This window comes from Ranitomeya variabilis, chromosome 7 (genome assembly GCF_051348905.1).
Source record: "Ranitomeya variabilis isolate aRanVar5 chromosome 7, aRanVar5.hap1, whole genome shotgun sequence".
Lineage (NCBI taxonomy): Eukaryota > Metazoa > Chordata > Amphibia > Anura > Dendrobatidae > Ranitomeya > Ranitomeya variabilis.
This window is the reverse complement of record NC_135238.1, coordinates 173,482,529-173,500,681: the sequence shown is the minus strand read 5'-3', so window position 1 is coordinate 173,500,681 and position 18,153 is coordinate 173,482,529.

Genomic DNA, 18,153 nt, shown 5'->3' with positions numbered 1-18,153 from the left:
TCGCAGGTCCTGAACACAGATCATCTAAAGGAATGGAAGTGGCAGCATGCCTCCGGGGCCATCGAAGGTGAGTATATCACTATTTTTTATTTTAATTCTTTTTTTTGACCAATTATATGGTGCCCAGTCCGTGGAGGAGAGTCTCCTCTCCTCCACCCTGGGTACCAACCGCACATAATCTGCTTACTTCCCGCATGGTGTGCACAGCCCCGTCCGGGAAGTAAGCAGATCAATGCGCTCCTAGGTGTGCCGAATCCCCGCAATTCCGCATTTTTAAATGAACATGTTGCTTTTTTTTCCGCGATGCGATTTTTTCGCGGAAAAAAATGCAACATTTGCACAAGAAATGCAGAATACACTGTCAATAATAGGAGGCATATGTAAGCGGTTTTTTTCGCGTTTTTATCACGTTTTTATAGCGAAAACATGGCCTTAGGCTCTGCAGCGTGATAACACTATCTGAGGGAGTTGGGATAAATAATAAAGATTCATGGTAAATAACCTAATTAGGAACAGAGATATAGGCCGGCCTCACACTAGCGAGTTTTACGGACGTATGAGCGCATAAACTACGTCCGTAAAATTCGCATTACACACGGCCCAATGATTCCCTATGTCCCAGCTCCTATCTGCAGTATATTACGCATCCGTAATATACGGTCTTGTACGGCCGTAGAAAATCGCAGCATGCTGCGTTTGTCACCGTATTGCGCAAAAAAATCACCAATGAAAGTCTATGGGGGCGAGAAAAATACGGATTACACACGGAGCAGCAGTGTGACTTGCGAGAAATACGCAGCGGTGTTAGTGAAAAGCCGGTAATTCAATTGCCGGCTTTTCATTTCTCCTTCACAAACCCAACAGGATATGAGACATGGTTTACATACAGTAAACCATCTCATATCCCCTTTTTTTTTGCATATTCCACACTACTAATGTTAGTAGTGTGTATGTGCAAAATTTGGGTGCTGTAGCTGCTAAAATAAAGGGTTAAATGGCGGAAAAAATTGGCGTGGGCTCCCGCGCAATTTTCTCCGCCAGAGTGGTAAAACCTGTGACTGAGGGCAGATATTAATAGCCTAGAGAGGGTCCATGGTTATTGGCCCCCCCTGGCTACAAACATCTGCCCCCAGCCACCCCAGAAAAGGCACATCTGGAAGATGCGCCTCTTCTGGCACTTGGCCACTCTCTTCCCACTCCCGTGTAGCGGTGGGATATGGGGTAATGAAGGGTTAATGCCACCTTGCTATTGTAAGGTGACATTAAGCCAGATTAATAATGGAGAGGCGTCAATTATGACATCTATCCATTATTAATCCAATTGTCTGAAAGGGTTAAAAAACACACAAACACATTATTAAAAAGTATTTTAATGAAATAAACAAACAGGTTATTTTAATATTTTATTGCTCTCTCAATCCACCAGAAGACCCTCGCTTGGCAAAATAATAAACCAACAATATACATACCCTCTGATGAACTGTCACGTCCCACGAAGTAAATCCATCTGAAGGGGTTAAATCATTTTACAGCCAGGAGCTGCGCTAAAGCACTGCTCGTGGCTGTAAAAACCCCGGGTGCTGAATGGAAAGCTGGGTGATCTGTACTTACATTGAGTCGCGGTGAAACGCCCTCTGCTGGATGTCCTCATATGAACTCGAGCGTGGGAACTTTTCCAAGGCTCCAGTTCATGAGGTCATCCACCAGAGGGCGCAGCACCGCAACTCAATGTAAGTACAGATCACCCAGCTTTCCTTTCAGCACCCGGGGTTTTTAAAGCCACGAGCAGTGCTTTAGCGCAGCTCCTGGCTGTAAAATGATTTAACCCCTTCAGATGGATTTACTTCATGGGACGTGACAGATCAACAGAAGGTATGTACTGTATATTGTTGGTTTATTATTTTGCCAAGCGAGGGTCTTCTGGTGGATCGAGAGAGCAATAAAATACTAAAACAACCTGTTTGTTTATTTCATTAAAATACTTTTTAATAATGTGTGTGTGTGTGTGTGTGTGTTTTTCAACCCTTTCAGACAATTGGATTAATAATGGATAGGTGTCATAATTGACGCCTCTCCATTATTAATCTGGCTTAATGTCACCTTACAATAGCAAGGTGGCATTAACCCTTCATTACCCCATATCCCACCGCTACTCGGGAGTGGGAAGAGAGAGGCCAAGTGCCAGAATAGGCGCATCTTCCAGATGTGCCTTTTCTGGGGTGGCTGGGGGCAGATGTTTTTAGCCGGGGGGGGGCCAATAACCATGGACCCTCTCTAGGCTATTAATATCTGCCCTCAGTCACTGGCTTTACCACTCTGGCGGAGAAAATTGCGCGGGAGCCCACGCCAATTTTATCCGCCATTTAACCCTTTATTTTAGCAGCTACAGCACCCAAATTTTGCACATACACACTACTAACATTAGTAGTGTGGAATATGCAAAAAAAAGGGGGATATGAGATGGTTTACTGTATGTAAACCATGTCTCATATCCTGTCGGGTTTGGGAAGGAGAAATGAAAAGCTGGCAATTGAATTACCGGCTTTTCACATATATCGCGCTGGATTAAATATAAATACAGCATATATATATGTGTCTCAATGACATATATATATATATATATATATATATATATATATATATATATATATATATATATATATATACTGTATATATGTTTTACCGAACATTTGAGCACATAAATCCATTAGATGTCGGTTTTGCAAGCCTGCGAGAAAATATTGCAGTACGGATGCCATACGGATTACATACGGAGGATGCCATGCGCAAAATACGCTGACACACCCTGCCTACGGATGACATACGGACCACGATTTTGGGGACTTTTCTGCGTATTACGGCCGTAAAAAACGGACCGTATTTTTATACGCTGAGTGTGAGGCCGGCCATATAAGTATACATTAGGAAAATGGGGTTTAAGTTATAAACTGGATAACTGGGGCTGACAAAGAAAATAAATCTCATGACTCAAAAATGTTTAAAAAAATATAGAAAAAATAGAACAAAATAATAAAAAATATAAAAATAAACAGCTGGGAAAATAATAATAAATATCATAATGAGGCTGCCGTCACACTAGCAGTATTTGGTCAGTATTTTACATCAGTATTTGTAGGCCCAAACCATTTCATATGAGGGAGAGGGAAAGGCATATAGGGTGTTAGCATTGCAAGTACATGCTACAGATCTCTGCTAGGTTGCATTGTGTTTAGTGTAGGAACAGATTGTGGGAGTAGGGAGAGAGGCAGGGTTTCATATCCAGTAACATAATACACAACACAGCTCTTTTTAGAGCAAAATAATATTCCTCAGTGCCAGCATATTCTAAACAAAATACTTTAGAGCTTAATAGTATTCCTGACTACCAGCAAACACTAAACCACTTTTTATTTTACAGTTAAATAATATTCCTCGGCTCCAGCATGTACTAAAATTGCTCTATTTTTACAGCTAAATAATATTCCTCAGTGTCAGCATATACTAAACATCTTTTTTTAGAGCTAAATAATATTCCTGGCCTATTGCTGAAATAGCATATATTTATCTAGCTGTTGTGCGACTGGCGTAAAGTCTTCTGAGATATGTAAATGTCACTATTTGCTAGTAATTTTCCTGAGTCTGCGGTTGGCGTATGTAATAAAGCTGATATAAAAAAATTACTCTGATATTGGTTAAATAAATAGCATATAATTATCTAGCTGTTGTGCGACTGGCGAAAAGCCTGCTGAGATATTCAAATGTCACTATTTACCAGTAATTTTCCTGAGTCTACTTTTGGCATATGTCATAAAGGTGAAATTAAAAAATACTTTGCAATTGGTTAAATTAATAGTGTATATTTATCTAGCAGTTGTGCGACTGGCACAAAGCCTGCTGAGGTACGCAAATGTCAATATTTACAAGTAATTTTCCTGAGTCTGCTGCTGCCATGTGTAATAAAGCTGATAGTTAAAACAAATTACCCACACATTGCTAGATAGAGGAAATTTGTACATAACACCTCTGTGAGGGTACTTGTTAAAAATAAAGCCAGGAATTATTTTTCAGAATGCATTCAATATGGGAAACGGTGACGTTAAGGAATGTTCACTGTGGATGTGGAGGTGCCCGCCAAGGCCATGTGACAGATCAGAAGGTGAATTTATCTCGTTCCATCTTCCTGAGAAAATTTGGTTTGCACGCTACACCACTGTCGAATCCAGACAAGTGCAAGGGTGTTGTGGGGTAGATGGCACACAAAGGCTCCAGTGTGGTGACAAGCAGCACCACAAAGTCTTCCAAACGGTCCAGTCTCAGTAGCCAACAGGCTGGGTCTCAGAATCCTCAACCTGGTCCTCCTTCCTCCCCCCATCAAGAGTCCCAGGAGACATATGGCCCCAATGCTGACCACGCCAAGGAACTGTTTACGTTCTCTTGTAATTATTCTAGCCTCCCACCATGCACCATTAAAGAGGGTCATGAGGAGGTAAAGTGCAGTGATGCACAAACATTTGAGTATCCATGGCCAGAAGAAGCCACATTGGGGAAGGTCAATTTATGTCTGAAGAGGTGGAGGATAATCCTGACACACAGTTGTCATCAGGTCAGCCTAAAATCACAACTCAGAAGGAGGATCAGATTTATGAATTGGAAGACGACATGGTTGATGATGAGGCCACTGATCCAACCTGGCACAGTGGCACACATAGCGAGCACAGCAGTGCAGAGAGGGATGGATCTGTAGAACGAAAACAGAAAAGGCAGTGGTTTGCCAAGAGGGAGAAATAGGTCAACAATTCCACAGAGCATCCCCCCCGGGTAGATAATAGACCAAGGGTGCATTGTTCCACTGTATGGCAGTTTTTTATAGTCCTTCAGACAAAACAATTGTAATTTGCAGCATCTGCCATCCCAAGCTGAAAAGAGTCAAAAACACTGCCAACCAGAGCACCACCAGCATGAAGAAGCAGATGGTAGCCAAGCTCCCCAGTAGGTGGGTGAAATGCCTGGGTACAAAATCTGTGACTGAGGGTGAAACCACTGCCCCTTCCCCTGTCTTATGGCCTTCCTAATCTGCTGTCCAGGAAGCAACCGATTGCACAGACACAACATTCAGCAACCATGTCCAGTTCGTTGTCCCAACACAGAGCTCAGTTGTCCCTGCCCCAGACATTTCAAAGGAAGCAGAAATATACACCCTGCCACCCACAAGCCCAAACGCTAAAAGCCCACATTGCCAGATTGCTAGCCCTGGCAATGTTGCCGCTTCGGCTTGTGGGAACTGAGTCTTTCCGTGACCTCTTGACAGTGGCAGCCCCATGGTACTCGATTACCAGTCACCACTATTTTTGCTGGTGTGCCATCCCTGCATTACAGAAGCATGTGTTACACAATATCATCCGTGCTCTGGCCAATGCAGTCACAGGCAAGGTCCACCTAACCATAGACATGTGGACAAGTTTTTGTGGACAGAGATGCTACATTTACCTGACGGCACACTGGGTGAACCTAGTGGAGTCTGGGACAGAGTCAGAGGCTGGGACATCACACATCTTACCCAGACCAAGAATAGCGGGCCCAACTTCCATCAGGGTTTGAGTCTGCTCATATTCCAGTTCATGTCTCTCCTGCTCCTCCTCATCCTCAGCTACACTAGCCTCCCCATCACTCCCCAGCTAAGAACTCTTCAGCACTGCCTTGGCAAAGCAGCAGCACGCTCTGCTGAATCTCATCTGTTTAGGTAATAAAGCTCACAATGCAGCAGTGCTGTTGAAATGGATAAAAGACCATACCGATCAGTGGCTCTCACTGCTGAACCTTATAACCAGGTGTAGTTATGTGCGATAAAAGGCGTAACTTGGTGGCGGCTTTACAGTTCAGCAAGCTGGTACATATTCCATGAATGGCCCACGTGCTGAACTTGGTTGTACAGCGGTTTTTAAAAACATACCCTGACTTGATGGACCGACTTGCCAAGGTGCTTCATGTCATTTCTGAATGTCATCTAAGGCTTTCGCCGGTCTGGCTGTGCTGCAGCAGTGCTTTACTTTGCCTTGTCACCAACTGATTTGTGACCTGCCCACATGCTGGAATTCGACCTTTCATATGTTGGCAAGGCTAAGTGAGCAGCAGAGGACAGTGTCTGAATTCCAGCTTCTCGATGCCCTTCAGAGTGACACTCAGCCCCCACACATAGCAACTGCCGAGTGGGTGTGTATCGCTGACACATGTGAGGTTCTTTAAAGCTTTGAGTACTGTACCAAGATGGCAGGTGCTGATGACACTATTATCAGTGTACCCATCCCTATGCTCTATTATAACATTCGCTGCAGAATCTCAAAGAGGAAGCTTTGAATGCCAAGCAGGTGGCTATGGTGCAAGATTTTATAGTGGCTGATACCACACAGCCCAGCCTCAGACATTATTCTCAGGCCACATTGGGTGATGATGAGGAACAGGAGCTTTTGGCCTGTGCTACAGACAAAACTCCCAATCCCAGCTTCATGACTGTCCAGCTTGGATGGCCTGAAGAAGAGGAGGAGGAGGAGGCGGCGAGGCATTGTGAGGAGAGGATGGTTAGTGTTCTTCCTGGTGGGGACACTGAACATTTGAGTCTTTGCAGTCTGCCACACATGGCACAGTTCATGTCCAGATGCCTGTTATGCCACCGCCGGCCTCGCCGCATACTTACCGCTCTGCGTCGTCCCGGCGCGTCTCTCCTCACTTCCGGTCTTCTGCTCCTTCCCGGGCACGCGCGCGCTCTGGTTTCCACGGCGCACGTGCACACTTCCCCCTCTGATCCTGGCCTGCCTTCTGCGTCGCTCTGTGACCCCAACCCGGAAGGTATGTCTCCACTCCCTTTATCAGGCCGCCTCTTCCTCTCGGCGGTGCCTGATGGTCATTTGTGTTCCGCAAGTGAATCTGGCTCCTCATCTCCTCTGCATTTCTTTCCATCTCCTTGCTTGTCGCTCATTTCCTGTTGCTGCGTTCAGTAGTTAATCCTGGTCTTCTCTGTTGCTTTCTTTAGGGTCCTTCCTCCAGTGTTTCCCGCCTACTCCATTTCCCGGTGTCCTTGTCTGCCAGTCCTTTTCCGTTCTCCCCCTTGTCTGTGTTCTTCCTCTGGCCTCTCTACCCTTAGCCCCCCCGTCTGGTTCCTGTCCTTGTGTTTTTCCTTTCTGCTCATCTCTTCTGTGCAGTCCGTATTTACACTGTTCCCTTTCAGTCTCCTTTGTCAGTTCTTCTGTACCAGCTGCCCTGGCAATAGTCTCCCTCGGGCCTGCCCCTAACGCTCCTTGTATAGGGGGTGGTTCACTTGGTCAGCTCGCCCGTGGGAGGTTCGTCGTCTGGGTCCAGTGGGTTCACTCTTTAGTCTCCGCAGTTCACCCTCACAATGCCTTTCCCAAGGCCCTCGCACAAAAGACATTTTGTCCACCATGAAATACTGGTTGTGCACCTTTCTTGACCCATGGTACAAGGAGAAATTTCCTTTTCTCATGTCAGAAGCAGACGTGCCATTTTCAGTTGCTGTAAAGATTACCCTAAGAAAATGCTGCTGGCAGAGGTATCAGCTCTTTTTACCCTTAAGGAATACAAGTGAGGGACATGCACACCAGGTGCAACTCAGGTGGGGCAAAATATCCACCCACTGGACCATTTTCATGAAACCGTCACATCAGCAGGGGCTTACCCTTAGTGATACTGTGCTGCTAACTCATGTGACATGCTGCTATAATCTCACTAGGAGACATTAACATAAGACACGTTACCTGCAATTAGTTTAATTGCAATAAGTATATTTATTAGCACTTTATGCACTGTAAGCACCTTGTGATACCCCTTTTTCTTATCGACTCCTTTTAGGCTATTACCTTTATTATATGTGCTTATGTTTAGTGATACTGTGCTACTAATTTATGTGACATGCTTTTAACTACTATAAGGCACTTTACCTATACTTCGCTTAATTGCAGCAACAGCAAGTACATTTATTGGCACCTAATGCACTGAAAGCACCTTATGACAACCCTTTCCCTATGGACTTTTTTAGGTGATCAATTTAGTGCTCCATTCATGCTACACCTTTTTACCTCTAAGATTTTTTTCCCTACACATTAAACTGAAATATAGGAGTGATTTGGCCCTCCATATTCTTACTAAGACCTTCTGGCCTAATTTAACCCCTTTTCAGATTATATGCATGTGGCTTATCTCTTCATAAAACATACTTACATTGGTCATACACAACCTTGTAAACTATTCGTTAAGATTAAGTGGTTAATCATGTAAACATATGGAGTCAGCTATCTATTGATGAATTTAGTGTACACTCCATGAATTCAGTAAATTTTTGCATTAGTATCTACCCCCCAAAAATTAACCCTTTTCACTTTATGTATATGTCCTAATAAAGATTTCTATACAATTGTATATATTTGGCATAAGGCTTCCTTTTGTTTGTAGGTTTAATTTACTTGATGTAAATTCCAGCAATCTAGGCCACCTATGGATTTTGTTCACATATATCATGTTTACATGCTATAGCACTACAGAGTGCAACTTTATTTGTTTGTGGCGTATAAAGATGGCTACTTTTAGTTAGCGCCTCTACACACCAGTTTTTCTGTCTGGATGTGACAGTCAGTCTTTTGTTATTTGACAATTAAACATGAAGCTTTTGTTATTTGTACAGTATATTGATTCTGTGACCAAGCACTCCACACACCAGCTTGTGGTGGCTTTAATTGCAGCAGGGACCTACCCATAAATGCAGGCTTCAGCCTAAAGGAGAGGATTCACATTAGATAGGTTCCCAGCAACCAGAGATAGCCTTGTTGTTGGCTGCTGGGCATGCATGAATTGGCCAAATTACAGTATGTGCTAAGCATCTCCATTTTTTCTTATTATCTAGAGCAGTAATGGAATTCTAATTTCACATATTTCATGTTTACTTGCTACAGCACTATAAAGTGCGACTTTATTTGTTTGTTATGTATAGAAATGGCTACTCTCAGTTCGCACCTGCACACAACAGTTTTTCTGTTTGGAAGTAACAGTCAGTCTTTTGTTATTTGACAATAAAACATGATGTCATGATACTGCAGTGCAGTACAGTACAGCGCAACCTCCACCAGGGGGAGCTTGATAGGGAAGCGAGACTGCACACACTGAGCAGCAGAGCAGATGCCACCTAGTGGCAAGTGAGTAGTCAGAAAAGCTGAGTCGGAGCACAAGATAGCAGTACAAAAAGGATTTAAACAGAAAGGATAGTCAGGACGTAGCAAGAGATCAGTAAACCAGGACGGGCAAAATACAGTACAATAGGGACAAATCGAAACAGAGTCAATAGCCAAGCCAAGAGGTCAGAATCAAAGAATCAAGCAGAACAGACAAATGCTGGGAAAGGGCAGATAGAGGGAGATTACCGACACAGGACAAGTCAGGGTTCACAGCAGGACAAACCAAGGGCTTCCAGAGTCAGGTTCACAAGCCAAAGATAGAACTATAGCTGACACTCCCAGCAAGATTCATGGGAGCTAAATAGCAAACCTGAACCCAGAATGAGGCAGAGCAAAGTTAACCCTTGACATGATCGGTCCAAAAAAGGGCAGACACTAATAAACCCTGGAATGGATCATGACACATGAAGTGTTGAATGCTGACCAGGTGGAGACAGAGGAAGACATGAGACAGGGAACTCCTACCCAGCCCAGCCTCATCTCATCTGCTCAGTGCAGAGTAGGTAACAATGACGAGGTGGAAGCTGATGAAGAGGAGCTGGCTGATAGCTCTAAAGAGACTAGTAGCCACACAAGCTTCATCCCGTCTCTCTTACGTGGATGAGCTGAGGAGGCGAATGAGGAGGAAGAGATGGAGGAGGAGAAAATGAAGAGTAGTCATCATGGAGGTGAAGTGGCAGGGAAGTGTTGGCTGTAGGGACTTTGGCAAATATGGCAGACTTTATGCACTGCTGCCTTTCTCTCGAATTACAATCGGCCAAAAAAGAGTACTGGTTGTTCACCCTGCTAGACCCATACTACGAGCAGAATTTTGCATCTCTTCTTCCTGAGGCGGAGAGTTCTTGTAAAATGGTGCTACAGGCCACAGGCCATTGTGGAAAATCTGCTGAAAAAATTCCCATCAGACAATGCTAAGTGGCAGTGGGCACGTTTCCTTGCCTAACCAAGGAGGAGAGGCAAGGGAAACACGCAGCAGGGGCAGGGGTACATTGTCAAAGGCTTGGGCCAATTTCATGTTAAGAGCTAAGCATCCAAGGCCTGATAAACGAGTATCTTTGGCAATGAGGGAAACATTTTTAAAGATGGCCAAGCAATACCTGGCCTACAAAACCAGCTTATTCACTAATTCCTCTGCACCCTTCAGCTATTGGGTCTCAAAGCTGGACACTTGGCATGAGCTGTAATGGACTCCATATAATGCTCTATACAGAATAACGAGCCCTATATATTGCTCTATGCAGAATAATGGACCCCATATAATGCTCCATGTAGAATAATGAGCCCCATACAGAATAATGGACCCCATATAATGCTCCATACAGAATAATGAGCTCTATGAATTGCTCCATTCAGAATAATGAACCCCATATAATGCTCCATACAGTATAATAAGCCCCATTTAATGCTCCATACAGTATGTGATGGGTCCAATATATTGCTCCATGCAGAATAGGCCCCATATAATGCTCCATACAGTATATGATGGGTACAATAAAATGCTCCAGTATATGATGGGCCCCATAAGATGCTCCATATATAATGAGCCCCATAAGATGCTCTATATAATGAGCCCCATGAGAAGCTCCATATGTAATTGGCCCCATAAGATGCTCCATATGTAATTGGCCACATAAAGTGCTCCATATATGATTGGCCCCATAAGATGCTCCAGAGCTGTACCTCTATGCATTGGAGGTGTTGTGCTGCCCTGCCGCAAATGTCTTGTCTGAGCGGGTTTTTAGATCCACCTGGGGTGGTAATAACAGAAAGGAGCATGTCAACAGAAAGTGCTGAGAGGCTCACTTTGATAAACATGAACAAAGATTAGATTAAACTAGACTTTTCCACATGACCAGATGACAGCAGCACAAAAAGTATTTCTAATGTTCAACATTTGAATGAGACCTGCCAGTTATTGCCTTCTAGTACCTATGGATGACTGGATGACCCTCTTTATAATTTGCACTTTGAGCAAAGCCTTTATGAGTGTAGAAGTATCACAACTATACTTTCTTAATTTTTTTATGAGGCACTACAGTTGGTGCCTTCAAAGGTGTATGGATAACACTGCTTGTAATTTTTAGCAGGATTTGCACTTCGTGCATGTTGTCTATTCAGTGAAGAAGATAACCAGAACTCTAGTGTCACCTATAGGAAGTAGCAATCCTAAAAGTCAGTGTCGACCCTTTAACGAGCCTGACTTAGGATAAAAGCCAAAACCAGAATCTCAGTTTGCAGACACTGCACTTCGGGCAGAACCACGAAACACAAAGTGTAAGATCTGGTCTGGCTGTGTGAGAGGCGTCTGGCCGGTATCCAAGGGATAATTTTTCTCCTTGCTGAGAGTGACATGTTAGGCATGCCGAGATGAGGAGACTTAAAGCCGCAATGCTCCTCTGGGAAATATGAAAATGGTCTCTTCAGAGAGGAAGAGAAGTAGAACTGTAGTGCCACCTATAGGAAGCAGCAATCCTAAAAGTCAATGTCAACCCTTTAATGAGCCTTGTCATATGACTTAGGATAAAAGCCAAAACCAGTTCATGACCACTACATGACAATTTGAACAGAACGTGTATGAGGCCCACCTTTATGTCTAATACAGTTACAGTGTGTATCTGTGTCCCTAATTTTTTACACTTCTTACATGTCCCATTACGCTGAAATTTCCAATTTTTTTTAATAAAAATTCAATTTTGGTTTACTTAAAACATATATATTTTTAGTCCTTTTTAAATTTTGCTTTGCTGTCAGAGAAGAGTGACCAGAATGGTGACCGGTCTTCAAACCATGTCCTATGAGGAACGGTTTCAGGATTTGGGAATGTTTAATTTGCAAAAATGAAGACTGAGAGGAGATTTAATAGCTGTCTACAAATATCTCAAAGGCAGTCACTTTGTAGAAGGATCATCTTTATTCTCATTTGCGCAATCAAAGACTAGAAGTAATAGGATGAAACTGAATGGGAGGAGACCCAGATTAGATACTAGAAAAAACTTTTTGATAGTTAGGGTGATCAATGAGTGTAACAAGCTGCCACGAGAGGTGGTGATTTCAACTTCAAAGGCTGGACATACATCTGTCTGGGATGATTTAGTGAATCTTACTTTGAGCAGGGGGTTGGACCAGATAGCCCAGGAGGTCTTCAACTCTATGACAAGTCACTATACAGAAATAAATGTTTCTTAACCCTTAACCCTTTCTGTCACTAGACGTACTATCCCATCAAGGTGACCCAGGACTTAATTCCCAGGGATGGGATATTACGTCATAGGCGATCGTCCGCGCTCACAGGGGACAGCAGCCGATTGCAGCCGGGTGTCAGCTGATTATTACAGCCGATATCTGGCACTATGTGCCAGGAGCAGTCATGGACCACTCCCGGCACATTAACCCCTGGAACACTGCGATCAAAAATGATCGCAGTGTTCCAGCGGCATAGGCAAGCATCGCTCAGGCAGGGGGCTCCCTGCGTGCTTCCCTGAGACCCTCGGAACAACACGATGTGATCGCGTTGTTCTGAGCGTCTCCTCCGTCCTCCTCCCTGCAGGCCCTGGATCCAAGATGGTTGCAGGGCTCTTTCCAGGTCCTGCAGGGAGGTAGCTTGCAAGCGCCTGCTGGGAGCAGGCGCCGTCAAGCCTGCAGCACTGCCTATCAGATCGCTGATCTGACACAGTGCTGTGCAAAGTGTCAGATCAGTGATCTGACACTATACCATGATGTCCCACCCTGGGACAAAGTAAAAATGTTAAAAAAATATATATATTATCATGTGTAAAAAAAAAAAAATCCTAAATAAATTAAAATATATATATATTGTTCCAATAAATACATTTCTTTATGTAAATAAAATTAACAATAAAAGTACACATATTTAGTATTGCCGCGTCCGTAACGACCCATCCTATAAAACTGTCCCATTAGCTAACCCCTTCAGTGAACACCATAAAAAAAGAGGCAAAATACAATGCTTTATCATCATACCGCCGAACAAAAAGTGGAATAACACGCAATCAAAAAGACAGATATAAATAACCATGGTACCGCCAAAAACGTCATCTTGTCCCACAAAAGACAAGCCACCATACAGCATCATCAGCAAAAAAATAAAAAAGTTATAGCCCTCAGAATAAAGCGATGCAAAAATAATTATTTTTTCTATAAAATAGTTTTTATTGTATAAAAGCGCCAAAACATAAAAAAAGATAAAAAAGAGGTATCGCTGCAATCGTACTGACCCAAGGAATAAAACTGCTTTATCAATTTTACAAAATGTGGAACGGTATAACCCCCCCAAAAGAAATTCACAAATTGCTGGTTTTTGTTCATTCTGCCTAACAAAAATAGGAATAAAAAATCAAAAAATGTCATGTGCCCGAAAATAGTACCAATAAAAACGTCAACTTGTCCCGCAAAAAACAAGACCTCACATGACTATGTGTGTTAAGTGTCCAGATCTTGCCTCTGCACAGGGGAATCTCGAGCTATCTCCACTGCGGTCTCCCATTCTTCTCCAGCTGCATTGGAGCCTGCTCAGCAGAGACGTTGGTCCCAGCATCTGGCTCAGGCTGATACTGTGTGACTGGTTACTGCTGCCCTTCCAGGCTCTGCCTTTGTAGCCAGCACTGATCAGCAGCGAGCAGGTCTTTCTGGGACTAAGTCCCGCTATTCACATACTGAGTATGCCCACGGGACGACCTCCCATTGGGGGTCGGGGGTCAGATGCTCAGGTCCTGTTGCGGCTCCTATTGGACCATCTGGAAGGTCCCATAGCACTGCTGCTATAAAAGGTTCACATGGCCGCTTGGCCATGCGCTAGTGTACAGTATACTTGAAAACATGTGTGTGTAGATGTGTGACTGTCGCTTATTAATCATCCCCCTTCCTAGTGTTGTTGACTGCTCGCGAATGGTGGATGCATGCTACAGTATCTAACACCCAACAGTGCTATCTGCTCACTAAGCACACGTTGCAGTGCCCATCTCTACGGCACCGTGCGCCATCTGTGTGCTCTCTTGACAACCGTCAGTATAGGGTGGGAATTCCCGCTTGAACTGAGCATCTGACTTGAGGCGTCCTCAGGCACGGGCTCAAAAGCCACCGAGGGTCAGAGCCAGTTCAATCCACAGATTAGTAGGGGTGATTCTTAGGGATCCCACTAGTGTCTTGTAGCTGCACCTTGTGACTGCTAACAGGGTGCAGTGTATTGTGCGACTATGTGAAGCAACAGAGCTCACTACTATTTCAGCATGCCATCCCGAGACAAATGGGTTGGTAGAGAGGGCCAACCAGACCTTGGTCACATATCTGCAACATTTTGTTTCAGCCAGGCAGGATGACTGGGCATCTTTGCTACCGTGGGCGGAGTTTGTGCTCAACAACACTGTAGCCGACTCCACTGGGCAGACCCCATTCCTCCTTAATTGCGGTCAGCATCCGCGGGTTCCTGTGCCTATGCCCGTGTCTTCCGCCGACTCCAGGGTGGCAGACTGGGCTGTGGAGGCACAGGACAGTTGGGACCGCACTCAGGATGCCATCCAGGCCTCCAAGGAGAGAATAAGATCCTCCGCTGATGCACATCGGCGCCCCGCTCCGACCTTTGCTCCTGGCGATTTAGTGTGGCTTTCCGCCTGTAACATCAGGCTGCGAGTTGAGTCCACTAAGTTTGCACCTCACTACTTGGGTCGCTTCAAGGTCCTGAAACAGGTTAACCTGGTGGTCTACCGTCTGGCCCTTCCTCCACGCCTAGGTGTCGCCGACACCGTACACATGTCCCAGTTTTCCGAGTTATCTGCCGGGACATCGGGTTCATCTATGGACGATTAAGAGGTGAAAACTATCTTGGGGTGTAAGGTGGTATGTGGTAAGAAATTTTATTTGGTGGATTGGAAGGGTTATGGCCCAGAGGACAGGTCCTGGGAGCCTGCTGAACACATTCGAGCTCCGCAGCTCATTGCTGCCTTCATGCATAGCGAGGTCCAAGGAGGGGGAGCCCATGTTAGGTGTCAAGTTCCCGCCTCTGCACAGGGGGAATCTCAAACCATCTCCGCTGTGGTCTCCCATTCTTCTCCAGCTGCAGTGGAGCCTGCTCAGCAGTGACGTCGGTCCCAGCATCTGGCTCAGGCTGATAATGTGCGACTGGTTACTGCTGCCCTTCCAGGCTCTGCCTTTGTAGCCAGCACTGATCAGCAGTGAGCAGGTCTTTCTGGGCCTAAGTCCTGCTTTTCCCATACTGAGCATGTCCACGGGATGACCTCCTATTGGAGGTCGGGGGTCACATGATCAGGTCCTGTGGCGGTTCCTATTGGGCCATCTGGAAGATCCCATAGCACTGCTGCTATAAAAGGTTCACATGGCCGCTTGGCCATGCGCTAGTGTATACTTGAAAATTTGTGTGTAGATATGTGACTGTCGCTCATTAATCATCCCCCTTCCTAGTGTTGTTGACTGCTCGCGAATGGTGGATGCATGCTATCTAGCGCCCGACAGTGCTATCTGCTCACTAAGCACACGTTGCAGTGCCCGTCTCTACGGCACTGTGCGCCATCTGTGTGCTCTCCTGACAACCGTCAGTATAGGGTGGGAATTCCCACTTGAACTGAGCATCTGACTCGGGGCGTCCTCAGGCGCGGGCTCAAAAGCCACCGAGGGTCAGAGCCAGTTCAATCACCAGATTAGTGGGGGTGATTCTTAGGGATCCCACTAGTGTCTTGTAGCTGCATCTTGTGAATGCTAGCAGGGTGCAGCATATTGTGTGACTCTGACGCAACAGAGCTCGCTACCATTTCACACGGGGTGAAGTCTAACCCACGTGTGAGCTAAGTGTCTATCCACCATTACATAGCAGCAGGTACCATCTCTGCACGGTTGACCCCAGGCTACGAACGCACCTCGTATCAATTCCTTTATTATTTGGTGCGTTCCGCTAGCCCTAACACTGTGGACCAAAATATGGAAAAATTATAGCTCTCAGAATGTGGTAACACAAAAAATATTTTTTTGCAATAAAAAGCGTCTTTTAGTGTGTGAAAGCTGCCAAACATAAAACCCCACTATAATAGTAAATCAAACCCCCCTTTATCACCGCCTTAGTTAGGGAAAAATAATAAAATAAAAAAAACATTTATTTCCATTTTCCCATTAGGGTTAGGGTTAGGGTTGGGGCTAAAGTTAGGGTTGGGGCTAAAGTTAAGGTTAGGGTTGGGGCTAAAGTTATGGTTGGGGCTAAAGTTAAGGTTGGGGTTAGAGTTGGGGTTAGGGTTTGGATTACGTTTACGGTTGGTAAGGGGTATGTCAGGGTTAGGGGTATGGTTAGGGTTGGGATTAGGGTTAGGGGTGTGTTGGGGTTAGGGGTGTGTTGGGTTAGGGGTGTGATTAGGGTTGGGATTAGGGTTAGGGGTGTTAGGGTTAGGAGTGTGTTGGGGTTGGAATTAGGGTTAGAGGTGTGTTCGGGTTAGGGGTGTGGTTAGGGTTGGGAATAGGGTTAGGGGTGTGTTGGGGTTAGGGGTGTGTTTGGGTTAGGATTAGGGTTAGGGGTGTGTTGTGGTTAGGGTTGGATTTAGAATTGGGGGGTTTCCACTGTTTAGGCACACCAGGGGCTCTGCAAACGCAACATGACATTCGATCTCAATTCCATCCAATTCTGCTTTGCAAAAGTAAAACGGTGCTCCTTCCCTTCCGAGCTCTGCCATGGTTTACCCCTACATGTGGGGTATCAATGTACACAGGACAAATTGGACAACTTTTGGGGTCCAATTTCTCCTGTTACCCTTGGGAAATAACAAAACTGGGGGCTAAAAAATCATTTTTGTGGAAAAAAAAGATTTTTTATTTTCACAGCTCTGCGTTATAAACTTTAGTGATGCAAGTTGCCTCTTCTGAGAAAAAGAGGACTTAAACTCTATAGCGCCACCTGTTGACTTGTAGGATCGCTACTTCCAACAGGTAGCGCTATAGAGTTTAAGTCCTCTTTTTCTCAGAAGAGGCAATTTGCATATTTAATTTCCCAGAGGAGCATTGCAAGGCGAATAAGCCTCCTTACCTTGACAAGCCAGCTGGTATGTAACTCTCCATAAAGAGAAACGTTACCCCTTAGACCCCAGTCCAGAGCCTCTCACCTAGCCAAATAAGTTCTCATGCTTTGCACTGAAGAAGGCCAACAGCCCGAAACACCGTGTCTGCGAATTGAGATACTGATTTGGCTTTTATCCTAAGACTCGTTAAAGGGTTGATTGTGACTTGTAGGATCGCTACTTCCAACAGGTGGCGCTATAGAGTTTAAGTCCCCTTTTTCTCAGAAGCAGCAATTTGCATATTTAATTTCCCAGAGGAGCATTGGACGGCAAATAAGCCTTCTTACCTTGACAAGCCAGCTGGTATGTCACTCTCCATAAGGAGAAACGTTACCCCTTAAACTTTAGTGAAACACTTGGGGGTTCAAAATTCTCACTACACATCTAGATAAATCCTTGGGATGTCTAGTTTCCAATATGGGTCACTTGGGGGGGCATTTCTACTGTTTAGGTACTTCAGGGGCTCTGCAAACACAACTTGACGACCGCAGACCATTCCATCAAAGTCTGCATTCCAAAACGCCACTTCTTCCCCTCCGAGCTCTGCCATGCGCCCAAACAGTAGTTTTCTCCCACATATGGGGTATCAGCGTACTCAGAACAAATTGCACTACAACTTTTGGGGTCCAATTTCTCCAGATACCCTTGGGAAAATACAAAATTGGGGGCTAAAATATAATTTTTGTGAAAAAAATAAGAATTTATATTTTTACGGCTCTACATTATAAACATCTGTGAAGCACTTTGGGGTTCAAAGTGCTCACCACACATCTAGATAAGTACCTTAGGGGGTCTACTTTCCAAAATGGTGTCACTTGTGGCGGGTTTCCACTGTTTAGACACATTAG